The following is an 11,551-nucleotide window of genomic DNA, read 5'->3' on the forward strand; positions in this document are numbered from 1 at the left end:
TTCTCCTTGCCCTGCATTGGAATGGGGCTGGAAAATATGTCCTAAACATAGTCCATTTTGTTTATCTACTTTAGATACCACATCTAGAAGGACTCACCAGCCTTGAAGCAGAAACATAAACATTAAATTCAGAACCTGAAACAGCAGACATTAATGGAAATGAATGACTCCAACATATCATAAAGAAGAACCATTGTAGAAAGAATATCCCCTTAAAGAATCCTGAATACATGACATGAGATTTACTATTAAGGTCAGCCTTGTTTCCAAGATGATATCTGAACTCTCCATCAATGATAATAATTAATGACCTGTAACTTCACCTTTCGAAAAATTAGCATGCAACTGTCATCAGTCTATACATTCCATCTTTTGATACCAATGACAATATGAAGGAACTGTTCCATAAACAGTTGACTTCATCATTTCTAACGTTCTGAAGAAGAACAAGATTATCTTGAGGATTTTGAAGTAGAATTTTTAAAAGGGAAAAAATAGAATCTTTTGAAAGAAAAGATTAGAAAATACAGTATTGGAAATGTCAACTCCAATGACAACCTTCTTCTAACAAAATGTATCAAACATAGTCATATTGTCACTAACATTCTTTTTCAACACAAATATCCCTACATGATCTTTTGGCAACATCTTGATCAATTACATTATTGTCTAGTCTTGAGGTCATGAATATGTGCTAAGAAAAAAAAAAAAAAAGGACTCTTGTCTCATTTTCTACAAAATTGAGAAAGGAATTATATCAAATGAAAGGAAATTAAGGAAATTTACACTCAAGACATTCACTGTAATGAATAATGAATAAATTAATAAAAATTTCCAACCAAGTATCCAACATTAGTTGAAGAACACTGGGATATGTTGAATGATGTTATCACTTCAGACTTTTGACACACAGACGTCTAATTTGCTATTGAGGGGTTAAAAGAACAATAAAACTGTAGAAATCTTCAAGGATGAATGAGTAATCTACAACAGCCCCATCATGGGTTCTCCTCAAAATTTGGAAAAGGGAGCACGTTTTATCTGAAATATAGACATTCTAAGTGTCTAACCTAAAAGATGTTTATACACCTAACCATAGCCATCTCCAGTATTCTTCTTTCTTAGGTCTTCAGCATGTTTGGATGTTCTAAGTTCTTTACAATTCCAAACAACACAATAGCTACTATCCTTACCAGTAGAGGTCCAACAGACTTCTTTAGAATTTAGTCAATGAAACAAGTATTTTTAAGAAGAGCTTTAAGCAATGCAGGTGAGAAGTTAGGCAAAATATATAAGGTAAGGCCAATAAATAAAGACAGACAAGATATTGTAACATGCTATGTAAGTTATTTACTGCTTCTGTTGTATTTCAGGAAATTGTCTCTTTGTCAAATATAAGAGAAAATAATCAAGAGTTCAAAGAAAAAGTGTTATTATTGGCTGGTCATTCTGATGTATTGTGATGGAAAGCATTGATGGCTAACTGATTTTATAGTTGTGGCTGATAAATGTAGATAGTATCAGTAGCAGCAGGTGATGTGGTGTGTCATAAGTAGCAATAATAGGTATCCTGGTAAGTAGAGATTTTGTTGAGGTGCAAAGGAGTTGAACAATAGCTGAACTTAGTTAAAGTAATTAGATATTTTCTTTGTAAAAAAAAACAACCAATAAATACATAAACAAATAAATAAAAGTTAGTAGGTTTCATTCAAGGTCTTTCAACCAGCTAGGCTCAAAGCAGACTACAGTTCGCTTTGAGCCTAGCTAGTTGAAAGACCCTGAATGAAGCTGCACAGAAAATTATGTCTGGTTGCATGTGCAACTGCCCATCTCTGTGCAGTGGAAACACTTGTAGGTCATCATATAGGCTGTACGAAATTGTGAAATAAAAGGAAATAAATTTTGAGGATGTACCAGTCTCCATATTCTCTATCATTAAAATAATTGCTAATATGCACTCTAGATAATATTACCATCCAGATAAGCAAACACAAAATTACTCATCAGAGGAGTCTACAATATGAGTAATAACTCATAGTAGTTATAATCATTAAATACTAATCAATGCAGTCAGCCCTAACCTGGAACATAACTACCACAGTATCCACTTGGATAATATACCCCTCCAAACTCACATTAATATATATATATATATATATATATATATATATACATGTACATATACATCATCATTGTTTAATGATGTCCGTTTTTCATGCTGACATGGGTTGGATGGTTTGATAGGAGTTGGCCAGACTCCAGTTGTCTGTTTTGGCATGATTTCTATGGCTGGATGCCCTTCCTAACACCAACCACTTTGCAGAGTGTGCTAGGTGCTTTTTATGAGCCACTAGCACATATATACATGTGTATATATTTATGTAGAATGTATATATATATATATGCAATATACATATAATTATATGACGGATGACTGAGATATGTGGAGCATTACTGTACGTAAGAGTACCTACTCACCACAACAGAATTGATATCTTAAAACCAAGCATTGAGTATACTCTGTATACTCTGTAAAGTGGTTGGTGCTAGGAAGTGCATCAAGCTGTTGAAATCAAGCCAAAAGAGACCATGGAACCTGCTCTTAAAATGAAATTGTACCAATGAGAAGGATAAAAAAAGGATAAAAACAGTTAGTGACTGAAGAATATTGACAATAATAAAATATGTAATACTTGTAGGTACAATTATACATTATATGTAGAAGCAATGGAAGGTGGCAAGCTGACAGAATTATAAGCCTGCTAGGCAAAATTCTTAGTGGCATTTCATCCATTTTTATGTTCTGAGTTTAAATTCTGCCAAGTTGACTTTGCTGTTCATCTGCTCAGTATTGATAAAGAAGTACCAGTTGATCACTGGGGTTGATGCAATTGACTTACCCTTTACTTCAAAGCTGTTGGCCTTGTACTGAAATGTGAAATTATATGTAGAGGCAGTAAGGTTAAGACAATGAATCACTGAAAGTGGGGTTTTAAATTCAAACATCCACTGCTTTATGTCCTCTCTATCTTCCTAGACTATAACACTCCTATAACATGGTTCAAAGGGTATTAGCTGGAAATTCAGTTGTTCCAATAACATTGAAAATGTTAGAATTTACAAAAAAGACATTTCATCATGTCCAACTTGAAACAAAGGGATACAAAATAGCTTAAGATGAAATATTATTATTATTTTTTTTTATATGTATATAAATTAGTCAGGGAAGATGGGCAGTGTCCATGACTTTTGCAGGCCTTTTTTGATTGGTGAGATTGGTATAGTTGCTGCCTAGTTTCAACATCTGCAGGAAAAAAACTTATGGGTTAGACCCAAATGTTTACTTGAAACAAGTGTGAAGGCTGCTAAAGGTAACCTAGGCCCAGCCACTAAGGGTTGCATGTGAAGTCTACCATTCCTTAATAATGTATTGTATGAAGATAACTGGTATTAAAAAAAAAAAGAAATAGTTTTTCATTTGAATGATGCCTTCTTGATAGAAAGATAATACCAAAGATGTTCACCTTGTAGTACAGTGGTATTTCTATTTATATGGTATGGTATATCCAGTGATACAATTCTAAACCTAGTGGTTTAGTATACCTAGTGATATAATTCTATACCTAGTGATACAGTGGTGTGGTACACCCATTATTATAAATTTTATATCTAGTGATACAGTATTGCAGTATATCCAGATGTATAATCAATGTTCTGTACCCAGTTATAGTCTCAAGTCGAACATGATTGAAGAGACCTATAACCAAATGCAGTCAAAACATAACAGTTCTTTCTTTTTATTATTCAGCATAATGTATCAAGAACTACTTCGTTTTTGTATCTGGTTTGCAAGATTCTTTTATTTCTTATGAAAAGCTCAAAATGCTTAAATAAGTGATGATCAGTAGGAGAGATATCAGGGGAATAGGGAAAATGTTGCAAAGTCTCATAATTCAGGCTTTGCAACTTTTGGACCATAACTTGGGGAGTGTGAGGACATGCATTATCATGGGGCAAAATTGTGTCATCTCTATTCATTAGTCTGGGTTGCTTCTTTTTCAAATCCTCATGCATATAATCAATTTCCTGGCAATACGATGTTGCTGTTACCGTTTTTCCTTGTTGCAAAAATGAATAATGAATAACTCCCTTTGCAGACCACCATACAGTGACCACTAACTTTTTAGGGCACAATGGTGGGTTTGGGTAGTGTTTAGGTGACTCTCCTGCATCTAATCACTGTCCTGTTCACAAGAAATAATTTGATGCAAAAATGGTCTTTTTCCAATCGAGAAAGCAATAAAGAGCACAATTTTTTTGAATCTTGTTCAGTTGATGTGGAACAAACCTATCTGTTTTCTTGACTTTTCCAATTTTTCACAGGTGTCCAAAAACAGTGGTGTGAGATGTCTGGAGTTCTGATGAAAGTTTTCGAACTTTTGTTCACAGATTTTGTTCAACCAAAGCATTTAATCCATCATACTGAATAACTGATTTTGGCCTACTCCTTGGTTTATTTTCAAGGCTATCATCACCTGAACGAGAGCTTTGGAACCATTTCTGAACAGTTCTGATGTCAACAAAACCATTACCAAAGGCCCACTTAATATTCCATAGAGCCTCTGCAACAGAGTGACCTAGAAAATCACTCAACATAGTTTGTTTGTTATCATATTGTTGGGAAAGAAAAAGAATCAAGATTAAATGTGAGGTGTACATAATAGAGTTTTTAAATGACTGAAATAACTAAATATGCAACATTTCAAGTGAAACAACCTAATATAATGAAAATAAAATTGCCACCTGTGTATCATACTAAATGTATATATGTTCTTTTAAAGGCATGATGCTATGATTTTTATCTGAGAAAAAAATCTCTTCATAGACATGTTGTATAAAAACCACAATATATATTGGAGTGAGGTGAATATCATTGCAACAGTAACTCATAAGAATGACAAGCACATTTTACTCTACTTGGGATTTGTCAATGCCATGCTTCCATTTTTTACTTAAGTTGAAATTTTAATTTAATGTTGTTTCAGTTGTGTTCACCAAATAATGGAAATACTTATTCCCTAAATAACTGCTAACCTGGTGACAAAGTGCATATTATTCCAAGATTGGTATACTGGTAACACGACTAGAATGGTACTTGCTTTATTTATGCTCATATCCTTAACCACATCCTAAAAGAACTATCCACCTGACAACTCAGTATAATCTATCAATATTCTGGAAATAACAGTAAAATTTCCTTTCAAAAAACCTTCCAGCTTATAAAAGGATACATTAGATAATGATGTCTGGGATATAGTATTCTAGAAGAAAAGATGATATGATGAGAGATGGAATTGACTTCCATACGTTTGCTCTATCAGCACTGGTCTGGAACGAAACAGCAACTGTGATTTTTGAAACATTTCAGTCACCAACCAATATCCTCTCTGTTTTTCCTACTGCTACTGTAATGGTCATTGTCTGCTGACAGTTTCTCATCACCATGTGTGTGTCTCATTCCTGTACATTCTCACTTTTAAAATTCCATCTTACTCTGACTAAATAATGGAAATAGACTTGGTTTTACCATAAACATTTATTGGAAACATTGTGAACCATGAAACTATTCTGTTAATTGTAAAAAGATGGAAAATAAAGTAGTTTGTGTAACCCAACAGACACCATGATACCCTTCCTCTAGTGAATATTGTCATGAATGGGTAAAAAGTTGCTAAAAGAGGTGTAGAAAGAGCATCTTTATGGTGAGGGAGTAACATCAAGGAATGGAAAGGACAGAAGATGTTGTAGAACATAGGATTGATTGATGACCAGAAAATAAGTGAGGAGAGAGTTGTGTATTTTGATGTGCGTTTATAACCTATCTAGGTTATAGATTTTAAGTGATTGAACCGTATCAATTTTTAATTTATCTATACACACAAGTTGTGTTCCTGTGTGGTCTTAGATATAATAACTAAATGCCAAATAAAGAACACATAGAAATAAATCGAAAAATAAAAAAAAGAAAATTGACTCAATGTTATTGATAGAAATATGATATGATATTTCAAAAAATTATGTACTGGGATCGATTCATTTGATTAAAAGTTCTTCAAGGTGGGGCTCCAGCATGGCCGCAGTCTAATGACTGAAACAAATAAAAGATAGAAGATATATAATAAAATTGTGGCCATCCATACATACAGGCATGTCCTTTATGGCCATGCTCCCAACTCACTCTTTCAGCTGAGAGGTCTTTGACTTGTGGACTTACAGGTGCTTGTACTATGTAAAAAGCACTGATTTTGGTGTCATGTAAAAAGCCCCTGTTTCGGTTTCACAGAAAAAGCACCTGTGCTGGTGCCATGCAAAGGAGCCATGCTGATGCCATATATGAAGTACTTGCACTGGTGCCATATATAAAGCACCAGTGGCCGTACTATGTAAAAAGTACCCAGTATACTCTGTAAAGTGGTTGGCATTAGGAAGGGCATCTAGCCATAGAAATCTTGCCAAAACAGACAATTGGAGCCTTGGCAGCTCTTTGGCTGGCTGACTTCTGTCAGACCGTTCAACCCATGCCAGCATAGAAAACAGATGCTAAATGATGATGTTGATATGATCATAGATTCAGACATGGCTGTATGTTAAGAAGCTTGTTTTGCAACCATGAGGTTTCAGGTTCAGTCTCACTACATGGCACCTTGGGTAAGTGTCTTCTACTAAAGCTCCAAGCTGACTAATGCCTTGTGAGTAAATTTGGTTGACAGAAACTAAGTGGAAGCCCATTGTATTTATGGCTATTTGTGTGTGTCATCCTCTTACACCACTTGACAACTAGTATTGCTTTGTTTATGTCCATGTAACTTAGTGGTGCAGTGAAAAAGAAGATAAAATTTAAAAAATCTATAAGTATTTGGTCAATTTGTTCAACTGAAACCCTCCAAGACAGTACCCCAGCATGGTCACAGTCCAGTGACTGAAACAAGTAAATGGTAAAAGATATAGAATAATAATGGTAAGGGGGGAAAATGAATCATAGATAATAACTTACAAGGCATCACCAACAAACAGAAGAATTTTGCAATCTCCATGATCTGAAAAATAAATAATTTTCAAAATGTGAGGACCTGAAATATTCCAGTTTGAATATCATAATGACATTTGTTTCTTTTCGTTTTTAATTTCAAATTTATTCTGTGTGTGTGTGTGTGTCTGTGTGCATATCAGTGTATATTATTTTGGTGATTGTCAAATTGTTAATGTAAACAATAGTGAGCTGTTTCTTGTAACTTTTACATATAGTCACAGGTATGGCTGTGTGGTTAAGAAGTTGGCTTTGCAACCACGTAGATACAGGTTCAGTTCCACTGTGTGGCATATTGGTCAATTGTCTTCTACTAAAACCCTGGGTCAATGAAAGCCTTGTGAGTGAATTTGGTAGACATTGGTAGACAGAAAGTGTGTGGAAGTCCATTGCATATACACACGTGTGTGTGTGTGAATACATATATAAAGGGATCGATAGATTAAACTGACAGACAGGCAGATAGACAGATATACATATATATGTATGCATGAATGCATGTACGCCAATGACTGGTGTTGGTTTGTTCATGTCCCTGTAACTTGGGAGTATGGCAAAGAAAAGTAAGAGTAAGAGAAGTTAGAGTAAGATGGTTGTATCTAGTTATTCTACTTCAGTATCTCAAAGACTGGTCTTTGTCTTCAGAGCCAGAAAATACTTCTGCCCTCCACAACTACTATTCCTCTACAAAACTCAGGTGAGACCCACATAGACATCCTAGAGGAAGGCTACCAACTGATTAGCACTCTCCAACCACTGGCTGAGAAACATATTGCCTCCTCTCTATACTTTTTCTAACCCTACTACAATGGAACATTCTTCTCAGTCCTTGTTGGTCTCACACAACCTTCACTCTCATTTCATTTACCTCTTTTCCTGTTATTGTTCATTTTGTCCTGCTCTAACTACTACACTGAGTCTTTTCTTTCCAGAGTATTGGCCTTCTGGAACCCTGCTTCCCCTGTTAAGTGAAACATTAATGGCATCAATCTCACTGGTCTTGGAAGGTTTGCAAAGGCTATGGGCACAACCCCATCTTCCAGACCGAACTGACACATTAAAATATAAAAAGCAACAAAACAATACCAAATCTATCTAACAATGTTCTTTATCTAAATGAATGCATGTCCAGTGTATCACCAATTGTAACTTGATCACTATTAGCCACAATGCAAGTTTCATGAGGTCTCTCTAATTGGTCATGTGTTCATTCATTGTGATGCAGTTAAGAAGTCCATTCATATACATTATACAGAACAATTCAAAGTGTTACATAAAACTATCAATGTGCTTGATACATGAAAAGCTGTGAGCACCAGTTGTCTAAAACAAGGACAGTTGGAGAGTTATCTGTTACATGATTCAGTATTATACCCAATCATCACAATTTCAATACTGCAACCAACAATCATTTCACTTAAACCAATCATTTCTGTGCTGGTATCTCATCCGACCATTAGTATCTTATTGATTTCATCTTCTTTACCAATAATCCTTTCTACTATAGACACAAGGACTGAAATTGGTGGGAGGGGGATCGTCGATTACATCGACCCCATTACTCAACTGATACTTTATTCATCAACCCCGAAAGGATGAAAGGCAAAGTTGACCTCAGTGGAATTTGAACTCAGAATGTAGTGACGGGCGATATACGCTATGCATTTCACCTGATGTGCTAATGATTCTGCCAGCTCGCTGCCTTTACCAATAACAATCTTCTTTACCAATAATGAGGAGGATTAGCTTGAGATGATGCTGGTTGGCTCAGTTTGTGCAGGTATTTTATTTTGGTTGAAAGATATGTTTATATGTGGATACATTTGCTTTTCAATATTTCCACAGCACCTTATAGATTGCTGCTTACATTTTTATCAGAAGCAGTCTAGAAGAGGGTTAATGTAGCAACTATTTCATGTTAAAGTAAACCTTAATACTTGTAAGCAACATAAAGCAGAACACATATTTCATGGTCAGTATTCTACTTTCTGCATGATCATAGTTCATATCATTAAAACTGGGCAACATCATAATCTGGTTACACTATATTTTACTGAACAAGTGATATTCATTTTGATTATTAACCAAATAATGGACAGTTATTCATTTCCCTAACCAATGAGTAATTTGTATTTTTTACCATCTCAGGTCTTCATAATCAGAGAAACCAAGTTCTCTCTATACACACATGCAAAGATGTATTTCCTTTCTTTTCCTATCTCTGCCACTTTCACTTCTTTTCCCCTGACCTTTCAGCTACTTCTGTCTTTCCCAATTCTCCCATATTCTTCTTCATAGGAGACAAAAAGCTGTGCAATGTTCAACAGTTTATATTCCGGCACCTTCAAATATTCTAGCTCTATGTTACACTTCATCCTTTATCTTCAGTCTTACATAACACTGATTACCAGTGCTGGTACCATATAAAAAGCATCCAGTCCACACTATAAAGTGATTGACTGTAGTCCAATGGTTGAAACAATTAAAAAATAAAAGATACCTATACAAGTGTACCTCCACCAACTTCGTATCCTCATAACTTTCAGAAAAATGGATATCTTTTAATGCCATTTCCTGAAAATACTTCTCAAAACATGTAGATTATGATTATATCAGAATTTAATATGACCCCCCCCCCAAAAAAAAAAATGAATGTGTGTGTGCAGAATGAAACTTGTAATTTCGAAATTCTAAATATGAATGTATTCTCTACCATCTGAAAGGTATTTATTCCTCTATTTTTTTACTTGTTTCAGTCATTTGACTACGGCTATGCCTTAAAGAATTTTAATTGAAGAAATCGACCCCAGGACGTATTCTTTGTAAACCTGGTACTTATTCTATCTGTCTCTTTTTGCCGAACCACTAAGTTACAGGGACACAAACACACCAGTATAGGTTGTGAACCAATGGGGTGGGGTGAGGGAGGAACACACACACACACAAATCCACGCACAAAGCTTTGGTCGGCTCGAAGCTATAGTAGAAGACAAAGTGCCACGCAGTGAGACTGAACCCGGAACCATGTCTACACCTGTAGAATATTTCATTAAAAAATACCATTCACACACACACACACATGCGTATCGAACATCACCCATAAATTTTGCCCCAACACCCTATCTTTTCTTTTTCTTTTTGAACTTTAAATTTTCTTGTGTTTTGAATTATACACTTGGCGATTAAGACCCGAAAAGAAAAAAAAAGAGAATGTTTTGAAAATTTTTGAATTTTGTAACAATCAACCACTTCTACTTTCAGAATATTCAACTACTGCTACTAGTATTACATCAAAATCCCGAGAGTTTTAAACTCGCCTGTTTCATCTGCGCTTGCGTGGATACATGCACATAAAACAAAAACAACCAAAGGATGCGTAAAAGAGGCCTGCTAGAAATTATAGCTAACGTCCATCAACTAAAATGCTTGAGTAAGGCGTGTCACTAACGAAGTCAAATCCCTCTTTTATCAGCATTGCAACACCTAACACAGCATCTCAAAAACGGGGGAAATTGACTGACAGTTAGACACTTTGATCAATCCGATCGCTGTTCAAGGTACCGCCTACTTTCTGGAAATTGGATAGATGCTTTGCCTGGATAAAATGCTCGTCTCCATCGTGCTCAAAATCGGTGCCGATTTATGTAGAGGAATAAGGCATCATTACGTAAGCCCACTAGCGTAGATAGAGTGTGTGCCGCCCACGGCTGTCAATTTGTGCGTGACTGCACATTTTGTCGTCAACATCCTGAAAATGCTTACATTTAATATTTTCCATGAATTTTTCACGGGTCCAGCTAGTTATGATAAATAGATCTATAATGTACTACTAATAATATAGTAATACTCAGCAAAATTTTTTAGTACTCTCACATTTTCGTGACTATTTTGGTGACTGTTTGGTTGCCATTGTCAATTTACTGTTCGTGAAAGTAATTTTCGCCATAAATCAATAAAGAAAGAGTTATTAGTAATTAAAGTTTGAAAATTTTGGTAATTTTAGTCAATCGTAAGCCATAGACACATTCATGTTTTTCTCTTTAAAATTAATACACGAAAGAAAATTAAGATTTATTTACATGAAAGAAAATTACCGGTGACATAACACGTTGGGAGGCATAACACATATTGACAACATGTGCTATTTTGTCACGCACAAAATGACAGCTTCCAAATCCTGTTTCCTGACTGGGTGAAAATGATCAAACTCTAAATCTCTATAACTTTTTTAAAACATTTTTCTGGAAAAAATGAAATAACTCCAGCAATTCAGTTTGGGCAAGTGTATTATTGTGCCAACGTCGGGTTAACCAGTGAACATCAAAGGATCAACACCAAGAAGGAAGAAATATTTACATATATTTATTCGTTTACCCGACATGTAGTTAGAGACAGTAGTACTTGTAATGATAGCGAATTTTTTTTTTTCAATAGTGACAAAAAGGTTGCTGTCTACTAGTAGAG

The 11,551-nt window shown here is 35.1% G+C and overlaps 1 long non-coding RNA gene across 3 annotated transcripts in view; it reads right to left on the bottom strand.

Annotated features, from left to right (window-relative positions):
- The window catches only part of LOC106876065 (uncharacterized), a 20,091-nt gene that overhangs the window by 5,057 nt on the left and 3,483 nt on the right, over window positions 1–11,551 (bottom strand). For 2 of the 3 annotated variants that reach the window (XR_001410192.2, XR_001410193.2), the window contains exon 2: window positions 7,055–7,097. This is a non-coding gene — a long non-coding RNA (uncharacterized LOC106876065). Of the gene's footprint in view, window positions 1–7,054; window positions 7,098–11,181; window positions 11,280–11,551 lie in introns of those variants that run through there. The other variant, XR_008264173.1, reaches the window with a different exon arrangement.

This window comes from Octopus bimaculoides, chromosome 5 (genome assembly GCF_001194135.2).
Source record: "Octopus bimaculoides isolate UCB-OBI-ISO-001 chromosome 5, ASM119413v2, whole genome shotgun sequence".
Lineage (NCBI taxonomy): Eukaryota > Metazoa > Mollusca > Cephalopoda > Octopoda > Octopodidae > Octopus > Octopus bimaculoides.